This window comes from Rhinoderma darwinii (assembly GCF_050947455.1).
Source record: "Rhinoderma darwinii isolate aRhiDar2 chromosome 5 unlocalized genomic scaffold, aRhiDar2.hap1 SUPER_5_unloc_7, whole genome shotgun sequence".
NCBI classification, from domain to species: domain Eukaryota; kingdom Metazoa; phylum Chordata; class Amphibia; order Anura; family Rhinodermatidae; genus Rhinoderma; species Rhinoderma darwinii.
Window position 1 is genome coordinate 88,898 of NW_027461820.1, and position 13,408 is coordinate 102,305.

General features: G+C 47.6%; 9 non-coding genes across 9 annotated transcripts; all 9 read left to right on the plus strand.

Moving 5' to 3' along the window:
• Window positions 1-995: 995 nt before the first annotated feature.
• LOC142696564 (U2 spliceosomal RNA) lies at window positions 996-1,186 on the plus strand. Its single transcript, XR_012864448.1, has one exon. It is a non-coding gene; the product is annotated as a U2 spliceosomal RNA (small nuclear RNA).
• A 1,292-nt stretch (window positions 1,187-2,478) lies between these two features.
• On the plus strand, window positions 2,479-2,669 carry LOC142696566 (U2 spliceosomal RNA). Its single transcript, XR_012864449.1, has one exon. It is a non-coding gene; the product is annotated as a U2 spliceosomal RNA (small nuclear RNA).
• A 1,296-nt stretch (window positions 2,670-3,965) lies between these two features.
• On the plus strand, window positions 3,966-4,156 carry LOC142696615 (U2 spliceosomal RNA). Its single transcript, XR_012864491.1, has one exon. It is a non-coding gene; the product is annotated as a U2 spliceosomal RNA (small nuclear RNA).
• A 1,260-nt stretch (window positions 4,157-5,416) lies between these two features.
• On the plus strand, window positions 5,417-5,607 carry LOC142696622 (U2 spliceosomal RNA). Its single transcript, XR_012864495.1, has one exon. It is a non-coding gene; the product is annotated as a U2 spliceosomal RNA (small nuclear RNA).
• Window positions 5,608-6,907: 1,300 nt separating this feature from the next.
• On the plus strand, window positions 6,908-7,098 carry LOC142696623 (U2 spliceosomal RNA). Its single transcript, XR_012864496.1, has one exon. It is a non-coding gene; the product is annotated as a U2 spliceosomal RNA (small nuclear RNA).
• A 1,288-nt stretch (window positions 7,099-8,386) lies between these two features.
• Window positions 8,387-8,577, plus strand: LOC142696624 (U2 spliceosomal RNA). Its single transcript, XR_012864497.1, has one exon. It is a non-coding gene; the product is annotated as a U2 spliceosomal RNA (small nuclear RNA).
• A 1,288-nt stretch (window positions 8,578-9,865) lies between these two features.
• LOC142696625 (U2 spliceosomal RNA) lies at window positions 9,866-10,056 on the plus strand. Its single transcript, XR_012864498.1, has one exon. It is a non-coding gene; the product is annotated as a U2 spliceosomal RNA (small nuclear RNA).
• Window positions 10,057-11,356: 1,300 nt separating this feature from the next.
• On the plus strand, window positions 11,357-11,547 carry LOC142696626 (U2 spliceosomal RNA). Its single transcript, XR_012864499.1, has one exon. It is a non-coding gene; the product is annotated as a U2 spliceosomal RNA (small nuclear RNA).
• A 1,300-nt stretch (window positions 11,548-12,847) lies between these two features.
• On the plus strand, window positions 12,848-13,038 carry LOC142696627 (U2 spliceosomal RNA). The gene has a single exon (XR_012864500.1). It is a non-coding gene; the product is annotated as a U2 spliceosomal RNA (small nuclear RNA).
• The last annotated feature ends 370 nt before the right edge of the window (window positions 13,039-13,408 follow it).

The following is a 13,408-nucleotide window of genomic DNA, read 5'->3' on the forward strand; positions in this document are numbered from 1 at the left end:
TTGATTGATTGATTGATTGATTGATTGATTGATTGATTGATTGATTGATTGATTGATGCAGCACAACAGTCAAATAGTGGAGTGGAGTAGGGGAACAGCAAACAGCCAATAAAGCAGCCCGCCCGCTCGCCTGCCCGCCACAATGGACCTACCTGTGTACACTAGATGGATGTGATGGAATGTACTGTCGTCCCTACATTTCAAGAAGAAGTAAGAATTGCAGTTGCAACAAAGCCTTGCTTGCCTACAAAGAGAGCAGCAATTTGGATTTGTTACTATGTTACCTAGAAGAATAACAAACTGTGCAAGGATGGAGGTTGTAGGAGCAAGGAGAAGTTGTCTGTAAAGTTGGTGGATGCCTATTTTCCATTTTGCAGTCCCTTGTCTCCCTCTTGTGGCCTCCTGGAGGCAACTAGCTGTGCAAAAAAAAGACAGCCTGGCGGCCGGCTGTTGCAGTGTTGCCCTCTCAGGCAACACTGAGTGACTGACTGAGCCTCACCGTCTTATATAAAGTTCAGACGGAACTTTGCACGTGTCATAGTGGAGCCCTCAGGATTCCAGAGCCAGCTTTCTGACATCATAACGGGGCCTCAGAGATAAAAGCCTGGGCCCAGGCAGTGTTGGTCAGTGCTGCTCAGCAGGCAGCACTGGACTGGACTGGATTACAGCTGATACAAGGTGTGAAGGAACAAGGGGTGGCTGTGGGCATGCACTTGCTGCCGCTGCCAGTGTTTATCTGCATGGCAGCAGGGCATTTGGGCGTTGCCAGGAAGGCGTTTTTATGTAGATTCCTCCTCTTTCAGCACTGCATTGTGGTGCAAGCAAAAGAAGCAAATCCTGTCTGGCTTCCTCTCCGGCCTTTATTCACCTCCCGTGTAGCTGTGAGTGTGTGAGCCTGCAGGGCCCCATGGAATTGCCTAGAAGTAGGCTGAATCGCTGCAAGGGCTGAACAGCAGTATCGGGCAGGCTCGGGCAACGCGCGGCCCGTTCGGGTTATCGCTTCTCGGCCTTTTGGCTAAGATCAAGTGTAGTATCTGTTCTTATCAGTTTAATATCTGATACGTCCCCTATCTGGGGACCATATATTAAATGGATTTATAGAACAGGGAGATGGAAATAGAGCTTGCTCTGTCCACTCCACGCATTGACCTGGTATTGCAGTATTTCCAGGACCGGTGCACCCTTTCCTTATGTGTTGACTAAAAGCAGATTCCAAAAGTGTTTTTTGTCTTTGCTATTGTTTCTGTCTTTCTGAAGGGATCTCCCCTTTTAATCCCATTATTTCAACACCTGTTGGACAATGCATGAGTGATAATGAGCTCATTGATTAAATGCAATTAATGAATAGATTGCCACCTCTTGTTGTGTGTCGTCTGTGTTTCTGTGTTTCCGGCATTTCACATTGGAACACCTCATTCACCTTCCTTGTCTTCTCTCCGCCCTCCCTTTTAGGTAAGTTAAAGAGCTGCACCTGAGCCAGCCACTGATTGATTGATTGATTGATTGATTGATTGATTGATTGATTGATTGATTGATTGATGCAGCACAACAGTCAAATAGTGGAGTGGAGTAGGGGAACAGCAAACAGCCAATAAAGCAGCCCGCCCGCTCGCCTGCCCGCCACAATGGACCTACCTGTGTACACTAGATGGATGTGATGGAATGTACTGTCGTCCCTACATTTCAAGAAGAAGTAAGAATTGCAGTTGCAACAAAGCCTTGCTTGCCTACAAAGAGAGCAGCAATTTGGATTTGTTACTATGTTACCTAGAAGAATAACAAACTGTGCAAGGATGGAGGTTGTAGGAGCAAGGAGAAGTTGTCTGTAAAGTTGGTGGATGCCTATTTTCCATTTTGCAGTCCCTTGTCTCCCTCTTGTGGCCTCCTGGAGGCAACTAGCTGTGCAAAAAAAAGACAGCCTGGCGGCCGGCTGTTGCAGTGTTGCCCTCTCAGGCAACACTGAGTGACTGACTGAGCCTCACCGTCTTATATAAAGTTCAGACGGAACTTTGCACGTGTCATAGTGGAGCCCTCAGGATTCCAGAGCCAGCTTTCTGACATCATAATGGGGCCTCAGAGATAAAAGCCTGGGCCCAGGCAGTGTTGGTCAGTGCTGCTCAGCAGGCAGCACTGGACTGGACTGGATTACAGCTGATACAAGGTGTGAAGGAACAAGGGGTGGCTGTGGGCATGCACTTGCTGCCGCTGCCAGTGTTTATCTGCATGGCAGCAGGGCATTTGGGCGTTGCCAGGAAGGCGTTTTTATGTAGATTCCTCCTCTTTCAGCACTGCATTGTGGTGCAAGCAAAAGAAGCAAATCCTGTCTGGCTTCCTCTCCGGCCTTTATTCACCTCCCGTGTAGCTGTGAGTGTGTGAGCCTGCAGGGCCCCATGGAATTGCCTAGAAGTAGGCTGAATCGCTGCAAGGGCTGAACAGCAGTATCGGGCAGGCTCGGGCAACGCGCGGCCCGTTCGGGTTATCGCTTCTCGGCCTTTTGGCTAAGATCAAGTGTAGTATCTGTTCTTATCAGTTTAATATCTGATACGTCCCCTATCTGGGGACCATATATTAAATGGATTTATAGAACAGGGAGATGGAAATAGAGCTTGCTCTGTCCACTCCACGCATTGACCTGGTATTGCAGTATTTCCAGGACCGGTGCACCCTTTCCTTATGTGTTGACTAAAAGCAGATTCCAAAAGTGTTTTTTGTCTTTGCTATTGTTTCTGTCTTTCTGAAGGGATCTCCCCTTTTAATCCCATTATTTCAACACCTGTTGGACAATGCATGAGTGATAATGAGCTCATTGATTAAATGCAATTAATGAATAGATTGCCACCTCTTGTTGTGTGTCGTCTGTGTTTCTGTGTTTCCGGCATTTCACATTGGAACACCTCATTCACCTTCCTTGTCTTCTCTCCGCCCTCCCTTTTAGGTAAGTTAAAGAGCTGCACCTGAGCCAGCCACTGATTGATTGATTGATTGATTGATTGATTGATTGATTGATTGATTGATTGATTGATTGATGCAGCACAACAGTCAAATAGTGGAGTGGAGTAGGGGAACAGCAAACAGCCAATAAAGCAGCCCGCCCGCTCGCCTGCCCGCCACAATGGACCTACCTGTGTACACTAGATGGATGTGATGGAATGTACTGTCGTCCCTACATTTCAAGAAGAAGTAAGAATTGCAGTTGCAACAAAGCCTTGCTTGCCTACAAAGAGAGCAGCAATTTGGATTTGTTACTATGTTACCTAGAAGAATAACAAACTGTGCAAGGATGGAGGTTGTAGGAGCAAGGAGAAGTTGTCTGTAAAGTTGGTGGATGCCTATTTTCCATTTTGCAGTCCCTTGTCTCCCTCTTGTGGCCTCCTGGAGGCAACTAGCTGTGCAAAAAAAAGACAGCCTGGCGGCCGGCTGTTGCAGTGTTGCCCTCTCAGGCAACACTGAGTGACTGACTGAGCCTCACCGTCTTATATAAAGTTCAGACGGAACTTTGCACGTGTCATAGTGGAGCCCTCAGGATTCCAGAGCCAGCTTTCTGACATCATAATGGGGCCTCAGAGATAAAAGCCTGGGCCCAGGCAGTGTTGGTCAGTGCTGCTCAGCAGGCAGCACTGGACTGGACTGGATTACAGCTGATACAAGGTGTGAAGGAACAAGGGGTGGCTGTGGGCATGCACTTGCTGCCGCTGCCAGTGTTTATCTGCATGGCAGCAGGGCATTTGGGCGTTGCCAGGAAGGCGTTTTTATGTAGATTCCTCCTCTTTCAGCACTGCATTGTGGTGCAAGCAAAAGAAGCAAATCCTGTCTGGCTTCCTCTCCGGCCTTTATTCACCTCCCGTGTAGCTGTGAGTGTGTGAGCCTGCAGGGCCCCATGGAATTGCCTAGAAGTAGGCTGAATCGCTGCAAGGGCTGAACAGCAGTATCGGGCAGGCTCGGGCAACGCGCGGCCCGTTCGGGTTATCGCTTCTCGGCCTTTTGGCTAAGATCAAGTGTAGTATCTGTTCTTATCAGTTTAATATCTGATACGTCCCCTATCTGGGGACCATATATTAAATGGATTTTTAGAACAGGGAGATGGAAATAGAGCTTGCTCTGTCCACTCCACGCATTGACCTGGTATTGCAGTATTTCCAGGACCCTTTCCTTATGTGTTGACTAAAAGCAGATTCCAAAAGTGTTTTTTGTCTTTGCTATTGTTTCTGTCTTTCTGAAGGGATCTCCCCTTTTAATCCCATTATTTCAACACCTGTTGGACAATGCATGAGTGATAATGAGCTCATTGATTAAATGCAATTAATGAATAGATTGCCACCTCTTGTTGTGTGTCGTCTGTGTTTCTGTGTTTCCGGCATTTCACATTGGAACACCTCATTCACCTTCCTTGTCTTCTCTCCGCCCTCCCTTTTAGGTAAGTTAAAGAGCTGCACCTGAGCCAGCCACTGATTGATTGATTGATTGATTGATTGATTGATGCAGCACAACAGTCAAATAGTGGAGTGGAGTAGGGGAACAGCAAACAGCCAATAAAGCAGCCCGCCCGCTCGCCTGCCCGCCACAATGGACCTACCTGTGTACACTAGATGGATGTGATGGAATGTACTGTCGTCCCTACATTTCAAGAAGAAGTAAGAATTGCAGTTGCAACAAAGCCTTGCTTGCCTACAAAGAGAGCAGCAATTTGGATTTGTTACTATGTTACCTAGAAGAATAACAAACTGTGCAAGGATGGAGGTTGTAGGAGCAAGGAGAAGTTGTCTGTAAAGTTGGTGGATGCCTATTTTCCATTTTGCAGTCCCTTGTCTCCCTCTTGTGGCCTCCTGGAGGCAACTAGCTGTGCAAAAAAAAGACAGCCTGGCGGCCGGCTGTTGCAGTGTTGCCCTCTCAGGCAACACTGAGTGACTGACTGAGCCTCACCGTCTTATATAAAGTTCAGACGGAACTTTGCACGTGTCATAGTGGAGCCCTCAGGATTCCAGAGCCAGCTTTCTGACATCATAATGGGGCCTCAGAGATAAAAGCCTGGGCCCAGGCAGTGTTGGTCAGTGCTGCTCAGCAGGCAGCACTGGACTGGACTGGATTACAGCTGATACAAGGTGTGAAGGAACAAGGGGTGGCTGTGGGCATGCACTTGCTGCCGCTGCCAGTGTTTATCTGCATGGCAGCAGGGCATTTGGGCGTTGCCAGGAAGGCGTTTTTATGTAGATTCCTCCTCTTTCAGCACTGCATTGTGGTGCAAGCAAAAGAAGCAAATCCTGTCTGGCTTCCTCTCCGGCCTTTATTCACCTCCCGTGTAGCTGTGAGTGTGTGAGCCTGCAGGGCCCCATGGAATTGCCTAGAAGTAGGCTGAATCGCTGCAAGGGCTGAACAGCAGTATCGGGCAGGCTCGGGCAACGCGCGGCCCGTTCGGGTTATCGCTTCTCGGCCTTTTGGCTAAGATCAAGTGTAGTATCTGTTCTTATCAGTTTAATATCTGATACGTCCCCTATCTGGGGACCATATATTAAATGGATTTTTAGAACAGGGAGATGGAAATAGAGCTTGCTCTGTCCACTCCACGCATTGACCTGGTATTGCAGTATTTCCAGGACCGGTGCACCCTTTCCTTATGTGTTGACTAAAAGCAGATTCCAAAAGTGTTTTTTGTCTTTGCTATTGTTTCTGTCTTTCTGAAGGGATCTCCCCTTTTAATCCCATTATTTCAACACCTGTTGGACAATGCATGAGTGATAATGAGCTCATTGATTAAATGCAATTAATGAATAGATTGCCACCTCTTGTTGTGTGTCGTCTGTGTTTCTGTGTTTCCGGCATTTCACATTGGAACACCTCATTCACCTTCCTTGTCTTCTCTCCGCCCTCCCTTTTAGGTAAGTTAAAGAGCTGCACCTGAGCCAGCCACTGATTGATTGATTGATTGATTGATTGATTGATTGATTGATTGATTGATTGATTGATTGATTGATGCAGCACAACAGTCAAATAGTGGAGTGGAGTAGGGGAACAGCAAACAGCCAATAAAGCAGCCCGCCCGCTCGCCTGCCCGCCACAATGGACCTACCTGTGTACACTAGATGGATGTGATGGAATGTACTGTCGTCCCTACATTTCAAGAAGAAGTAAGAATTGCAGTTGCAACAAAGCCTTGCTTGCCTACAAAGAGAGCAGCAATTTGGATTTGTTACTATGTTACCTAGAAGAATAACAAACTGTGCAAGGATGGAGGTTGTAGGAGCAAGGAGAAGTTGTCTGTAAAGTTGGTGGATGCCTATTTTCCATTTTGCAGTCCCTTGTCTCCCTCTTGTGGCCTCCTGGAGGCAACTAGCTGTGCAAAAAAAAGACAGCCTGGCGGCCGGCTGTTGCAGTGTTGCCCTCTCAGGCAACACTGAGTGACTGACTGAGCCTCACCGTCTTATATAAAGTTCAGACGGAACTTTGCACGTGTCATAGTGGAGCCCTCAGGATTCCAGAGCCAGCTTTCTGACATCATAATGGGGCCTCAGAGATAAAAGCCTGGGCCCAGGCAGTGTTGGTCAGTGCTGCTCAGCAGGCAGCACTGGACTGGACTGGATTACAGCTGATACAAGGTGTGAAGGAACAAGGGGTGGCTGTGGGCATGCACTTGCTGCCGCTGCCAGTGTTTATCTGCATGGCAGCAGGGCATTTGGGCGTTGCCAGGAAGGCGTTTTTATGTAGATTCCTCCTCTTTCAGCACTGCATTGTGGTGCAAGCAAAAGAAGCAAATCCTGTCTGGCTTCCTCTCCGGCCTTTATTCACCTCCCGTGTAGCTGTGAGTGTGTGAGCCTGCAGGGCCCCATGGAATTGCCTAGAAGTAGGCTGAATCGCTGCAAGGGCTGAAAAGCAGTATCGGGCAGGCTCGGGCAACGCGCGGCCCGTTCGGGTTATCGCTTCTCGGCCTTTTGGCTAAGATCAAGTGTAGTATCTGTTCTTATCAGTTTAATATCTGATACGTCCCCTATCTGGGGACCATATATTAAATGGATTTTTAGAACAGGGAGATGGAAATAGAGCTTGCTCTGTCCACTCCACGCATTGACCTGGTATTGCAGTATTTCCAGGACCGGTGCACCCTTTCCTTATGTGTTGACTAAAAGCAGATTCCAAAAGTGTTTTTTGTCTTTGCTATTGTTTCTGTCTTTCTGAAGGGATCTCCCCTTTTAATCCCATTATTTCAACACCTGTTGGACAATGCATGAGTGATAATGAGCTCATTGATTAAATGCAATTAATGAATAGATTGCCACCTCTTGTTGTGTGTCGTCTGTGTTTCTGTGTTTCCGGCATTTCACATTGGAACACCTCATTCACCTTCCTTGTCTTCTCTCCGCCCTCCCTTTTAGGTAAGTTAAAGAGCTGCACCTGAGCCAGCCACTGATTGATTGATTGATTGATTGATTGATTGATTGATTGATTGATTGATTGATGCAGCACAACAGTCAAATAGTGGAGTGGAGTAGGGGAACAGCAAACAGCCAATAAAGCAGCCCGCCCGCTCGCCTGCCCGCCACAATGGACCTACCTGTGTACACTAGATGGATGTGATGGAATGTACTGTCGTCTCTACATTTCAAGAAGAAGTAAGAATTGCAGTTGCAACAAAGCCTTGCTTGCCTACAAAGAGAGCAGCAATTTGGATTTGTTACTATGTTACCTAGAAGAATAACAAACTGTGCAAGGATGGAGGTTGTAGGAGCAAGGAGAAGTTGTCTGTAAAGTTGGTGGATGCCTATTTTCCATTTTGCAGTCCCTTGTCTCCCTCTTGTGGCCTCCTGGAGGCAACTAGCTGTGCAAAAAAAAGACAGCCTGGCGGCCGGCTGTTGCAGTGTTGCCCTCTCAGGCAACACTGAGTGACTGACTGAGCCTCACCGTCTTATATAAAGTTCAGACGGAACTTTGCACGTGTCATAGTGGAGCCCTCAGGATTCCAGAGCCAGCTTTCTGACATCATAATGGGGCCTCAGAGATAAAAGCCTGGGCCCAGGCAGTGTTGGTCAGTGCTGCTCAGCAGGCAGCACTGGACTGGACTGGATTACAGCTGATACAAGGTGTGAAGGAACAAGGGGTGGCTGTGGGCATGCACTTGCTGCCGCTGCCAGTGTTTATCTGCATGGCAGCAGGGCATTTGGGCGTTGCCAGGAAGGCGTTTTTATGTAGATTCCTCCTCTTTCAGCACTGCATTGTGGTGCAAGCAAAAGAAGCAAATCCTGTCTGGCTTCCTCTCCGGCCTTTATTCACCTCCCGTGTAGCTGTGAGTGTGTGAGCCTGCAGGGCCCCATGGAATTGCCTAGAAGTAGGCTGAATCGCTGCAAGGGCTGAACAGCAGTATCGGGCAGGCTCGGGCAACGCGCGGCCCGTTCGGGTTATCGCTTCTCGGCCTTTTGGCTAAGATCAAGTGTAGTATCTGTTCTTATCAGTTTAATATCTGATACGTCCCCTATCTGGGGACCATATATTAAATGGATTTTTAGAACAGGGAGATGGAAATAGAGCTTGCTCTGTCCACTCCACGCATTGACCTGGTATTGCAGTATTTCCAGGACCGGTGCACCCTTTCCTTATGTGTTGACTAAAAGCAGATTCCAAAAGTGTTTTTTGTCTTTGCTATTGTTTCTGTCTTTCTGAAGGGATCTCCCCTTTTAATCCCATTATTTCAACACCTGTTGGACAATGCATGAGTGATAATGAGCTCATTGATTAAATGCAATTAATGAATAGATTGCCACCTCTTGTTGTGTGTCGTCTGTGTTTCTGTGTTTCCGGCATTTCACATTGGAACACCTCATTCACCTTCCTTGTCTTCTCTCCGCCCTCCCTTTTAGGTAAGTTAAAGAGCTGCACCTGAGCCAGCCACTGATTGATTGATTGATTGATTGATTGATTGATTGATTGATTGATTGATTGATGCAGCACAACAGTCAAATAGTGGAGTGGAGTAGGGGAACAGCAAACAGCCAATAAAGCAGCCCGCCCGCTCGCCTGCCCGCCACAATGGACCTACCTGTGTACACTAGATGGATGTGATGGAATGTACTGTCGTCCCTACATTTCAAGAAGAAGTAAGAATTGCAGTTGCAACAAAGCCTTGCTTGCCTACAAAGAGAGCAGCAATTTGGATTTGTTACTATGTTACCTAGAAGAATAACAAACTGTGCAAGGATGGAGGTTGTAGGAGCAAGGAGAAGTTGTCTGTAAAGTTGGTGGATGCCTATTTTCCATTTTGCAGTCCCTTGTCTCCCTCTTGTGGCCTCCTGGAGGCAACTAGCTGTGCAAAAAAAAGACAGCCTGGCGGCCGGCTGTTGCAGTGTTGCCCTCTCAGGCAACACTGAGTGACTGACTGAGCCTCACCGTCTTATATAAAGTTCAGACGGAACTTTGCACGTGTCATAGTGGAGCCCTCAGGATTCCAGAGCCAGCTTTCTGACATCATAATGGGGCCTCAGAGATAAAAGCCTGGGCCCAGGCAGTGTTGGTCAGTGCTGCTCAGCAGGCAGCACTGGACTGGACTGGATTACAGCTGATACAAGGTGTGAAGGAACAAGGGGTGGCTGTGGGCATGCACTTGCTGCCGCTGCCAGTGTTTATCTGCATGGCAGCAGGGCATTTGGGCGTTGCCAGGAAGGCGTTTTTATGTAGATTCCTCCTCTTTCAGCACTGCATTGTGGTGCAAGCAAAAGAAGCAAATCCTGTCTGGCTTCCTCTCCGGCCTTTATTCACCTCCCATGTAGCTGTGAGTGTGTGAGCCTGCAGGGCCCCATGGAATTGCCTAGAAGTAGGCTGAATCGCTGCAAGGGCTGAACAGCAGTATCGGGCAGGCTCGGGCAACGCGCGGCCCGTTCGGGTTATCGCTTCTCGGCCTTTTGGCTAAGATCAAGTGTAGTATCTGTTCTTATCAGTTTAATATCTGATACGTCCCCTATCTGGGGACCATATATTAAATGGATTTTTAGAACAGGGAGATGGAAATAGAGCTTGCTCTGTCCACTCCACGCATTGACCTGGTATTGCAGTATTTCCAGGACCGGTGCACCCTTTCCTTATGTGTTGACTAAAAGCAGATTCCAAAAGTGTTTTTTGTCTTTGCTATTGTTTCTGTCTTTCTGAAGGGATCTCCCCTTTTAATCCCATTATTTCAACACCTGTTGGACAATGCATGAGTGATAATGAGCTCATTGATTAAATGCAATTAATGAATAGATTGCCACCTCTTGTTGTGTGTCGTCTGTGTTTCTGTGTTTCCGGCATTTCACATTGGAACACCTCATTCACCTTCCTTGTCTTCTCTCCGCCCTCCCTTTTAGGTAAGTTAAAGAGCTGCACCTGAGCCAGCCACTGATTGATTGATTGATTGATTGATTGATTGATTGATTGATTGATTGATTGATTGATTGATTGATGCAGCACAACAGTCAAATAGTGGAGTGGAGTAGGGGAACAGCAAACAGCCAATAAAGCAGCCCGCCCGCTCGCCTGCCCGCCACAATGGACCTACCTGTGTACACTAGATGGATGTGATGGAATGTACTGTCGTCCCTACATTTCAAGAAGAAGTAAGAATTGCAGTTGCAACAAAGCCTTGCTTGCCTACAAAGAGAGCAGCAATTTGGATTTGTTACTATGTTACCTAGAAGAATAACAAACTGTGCAAGGATGGAGGTTGTAGGAGCAAGGAGAAGTTGTCTGTAAAGTTGGTGGATGCCTATTTTCCATTTTGCAGTCCCTTGTCTCCCTCTTGTGGCCTCCTGGAGGCAACTAGCTGTGCAAAAAAAAGACAGCCTGGCGGCCGGCTGTTGCAGTGTTGCCCTCTCAGGCAACACTGAGTGACTGACTGAGCCTCACCGTCTTATATAAAGTTCAGACGGAACTTTGCACGTGTCATAGTGGAGCCCTCAGGATTCCAGAGCCAGCTTTCTGACATCATAATGGGGCCTCAGAGATAAAAGCCTGGGCCCAGGCAGTGTTGGTCAGTGCTGCTCAGCAGGCAGCACTGGACTGGTCTGGATTACAGCTGATACAAGGTGTGAAGGAACAAGGGGTGGCTGTGGGCATGCACTTGCTGCCGCTGCCAGTGTTTATCTGCATGGCAGCAGGGCATTTGGGCGTTGCCAGGAAGGCGTTTTTATGTAGATTCCTCCTCTTTCAGCACTGCATTGTGGTGCAAGCAAAAGAAGCAAATCCTGTCTGGCTTCCTCTCCGGCCTTTATTCACCTCCCGTGTAGCTGTGAGTGTGTGAGCCTGCAGGGCCCCATGGAATTGCCTAGAAGTAGGCTGAATCGCTGCAAGGGCTGAACAGCAGTATCGGGCAGGCTCGGGCAACGCGCGGCCCGTTCGGGTTATCGCTTCTCGGCCTTTTGGCTAAGATCAAGTGTAGTATCTGTTCTTATCAGTTTAATATCTGATACGTCCCCTATCTGGGGACCATATATTAAATGGATTTTTAGAACAGGGAGATGGAAATAGAGCTTGCTCTGTCCACTCCACGCATTGACCTGGTATTGCAGTATTTCCAGGACCGGTGCACCCTTTCCTTATGTGTTGACTAAAAGCAGATTCCAAAAGTGTTTTTTGTCTTTGCTATTGTTTCTGTCTTTCTGAAGGGATCTCCCCTTTTAATCCCATTATTTCAACACCTGTTGGACAATGCATGAGTGATAATGAGCTCATTGATTAAATGCAATTAATGAATAGATTGCCACCTCTTGTTGTGTGTCGTCTGTGTTTCTGTGTTTCCGGCATTTCACATTGGAACACCTCATTCACCTTCCTTGTCTTCTCTCCGCCCTCCCTTTTAGGTAAGTTAAAGAGCTGCACCTGAGCCAGCCACTGATTGATTGATTGATTGATTGATTGATTGATTGATTGATTGATTGATTGATTGATTGATTGATGCAGCACAACAGTCAAATAGTGGAGTGGAGTAGGGGAACAGCAAACAGCCAATAAAGCAGCCCGCCCGCTCGCCTGCCCGCCACAATGGACCTACCTGTGTACACTAGATGGATGTGATGGAATGTACTGTCGTCCCTACATTTCAAGAAGAAGTAAGAATTGCAGTTGCAACAAAGCCTTGCTTGCCTACAAAGAGAGCAGCAATTTGGATTTGTTACTATGTTACCTAGAAGAATAACAAACTGTGCAAGGATGGAGGTTGTAGGAGCAAGGAGAAGTTGTCTGTAAAGTTGGTGGATGCCTATTTTCCATTTTGCAGTCCCTTGTCTCCCTCTTGTGGCCTCCTGGAGGCAACTAGCTGTGCAAAAAAAAGACAGCCTGGCGGCCGGCTGTTGCAGTGTTGCCCTCTCAGGCAACACTGAGTGACTGACTGAGCCTCACCGTCTTATATAAAGTTCAGACGGAACTTTGCACGTGTCATAGTGGAGCCCTCAGGATTCCAGAGCCAGCTTTCTGACATCATAATGGGGCCTCAGAGATAAAAGCCTGGGCCCAGGCAGTGTTGGTCAGTGCTGCTCAGCAGGCAGCACTGGACTGGACTGGATTACAGCTGATACAAGGTGTGAAGGAACAAGGGGTGGCTGTGGGCATGCACTTGCTGCCGCTGCCAGTGTTTATCTGCATGGCAGCAGGGCATTTGGGCGTTGCCAGGAAGGCGTTTTTATGTAGATTCCTCCTCTTTCAGCACTGCATTGTGGTGCAAGCAAAAGAAGCAAATCCTGTCTGGCTTCCTCTCCGGCCTTTATTCACCTCCCGTGTAGCTGTGAGTGTGTGAGCCTGCAGGGCCCCATGGAATTGCCTAGAAGTAGGCTGAATCGCTGCAAGGGCTGAACAGCAGTATCGGGCAGGCTCGGGCAACGCGCGGCCCGTTCGGGTTATCGCTTCTCGGCCTTTTGGCTAAGATCAAGTGTAGTATCTGTTCTTATCAGTTTAATATCTGATACGTCCCCTATCTGGGGACCATATATTAAATGGATTTTTAGAACAGGGAGATGGAAATAGAGCTTGCTCTGTCCACTCCACGCATTGACCTGGTATTGCAGTATTTCCAGGACCGGTGCACCCTTTCCTTATGTGTTGACTAAAAGCAGATTCCAAAAGTGTTTTTTGTCTTTGCTATTGTTTCTGTCTTTCTGAAGGGATCTCCCCTTTTAATCCCATTATTTCAACACCTGTTGGACAATGCATGAGTGATAATGAGCTCATTGATTAAATGCAATTAATGAATAGATTGCCACCTCTTGTTGTGTGTCGTCTGTGTTTCTGTGTTTCCGGCATTTCACATTGGAACACCTCATTCACCTTCCTTGTCTTCTCTCCGCCCTCCCTTTTAGGTAAGTTAAAGAGCTGCACCTGAGCCAGCCACTGATTGATTGATTGATTGATTGATTGATTGATTGATTGATTGATTGATTGATTGATGCAGCACAACAGTCAA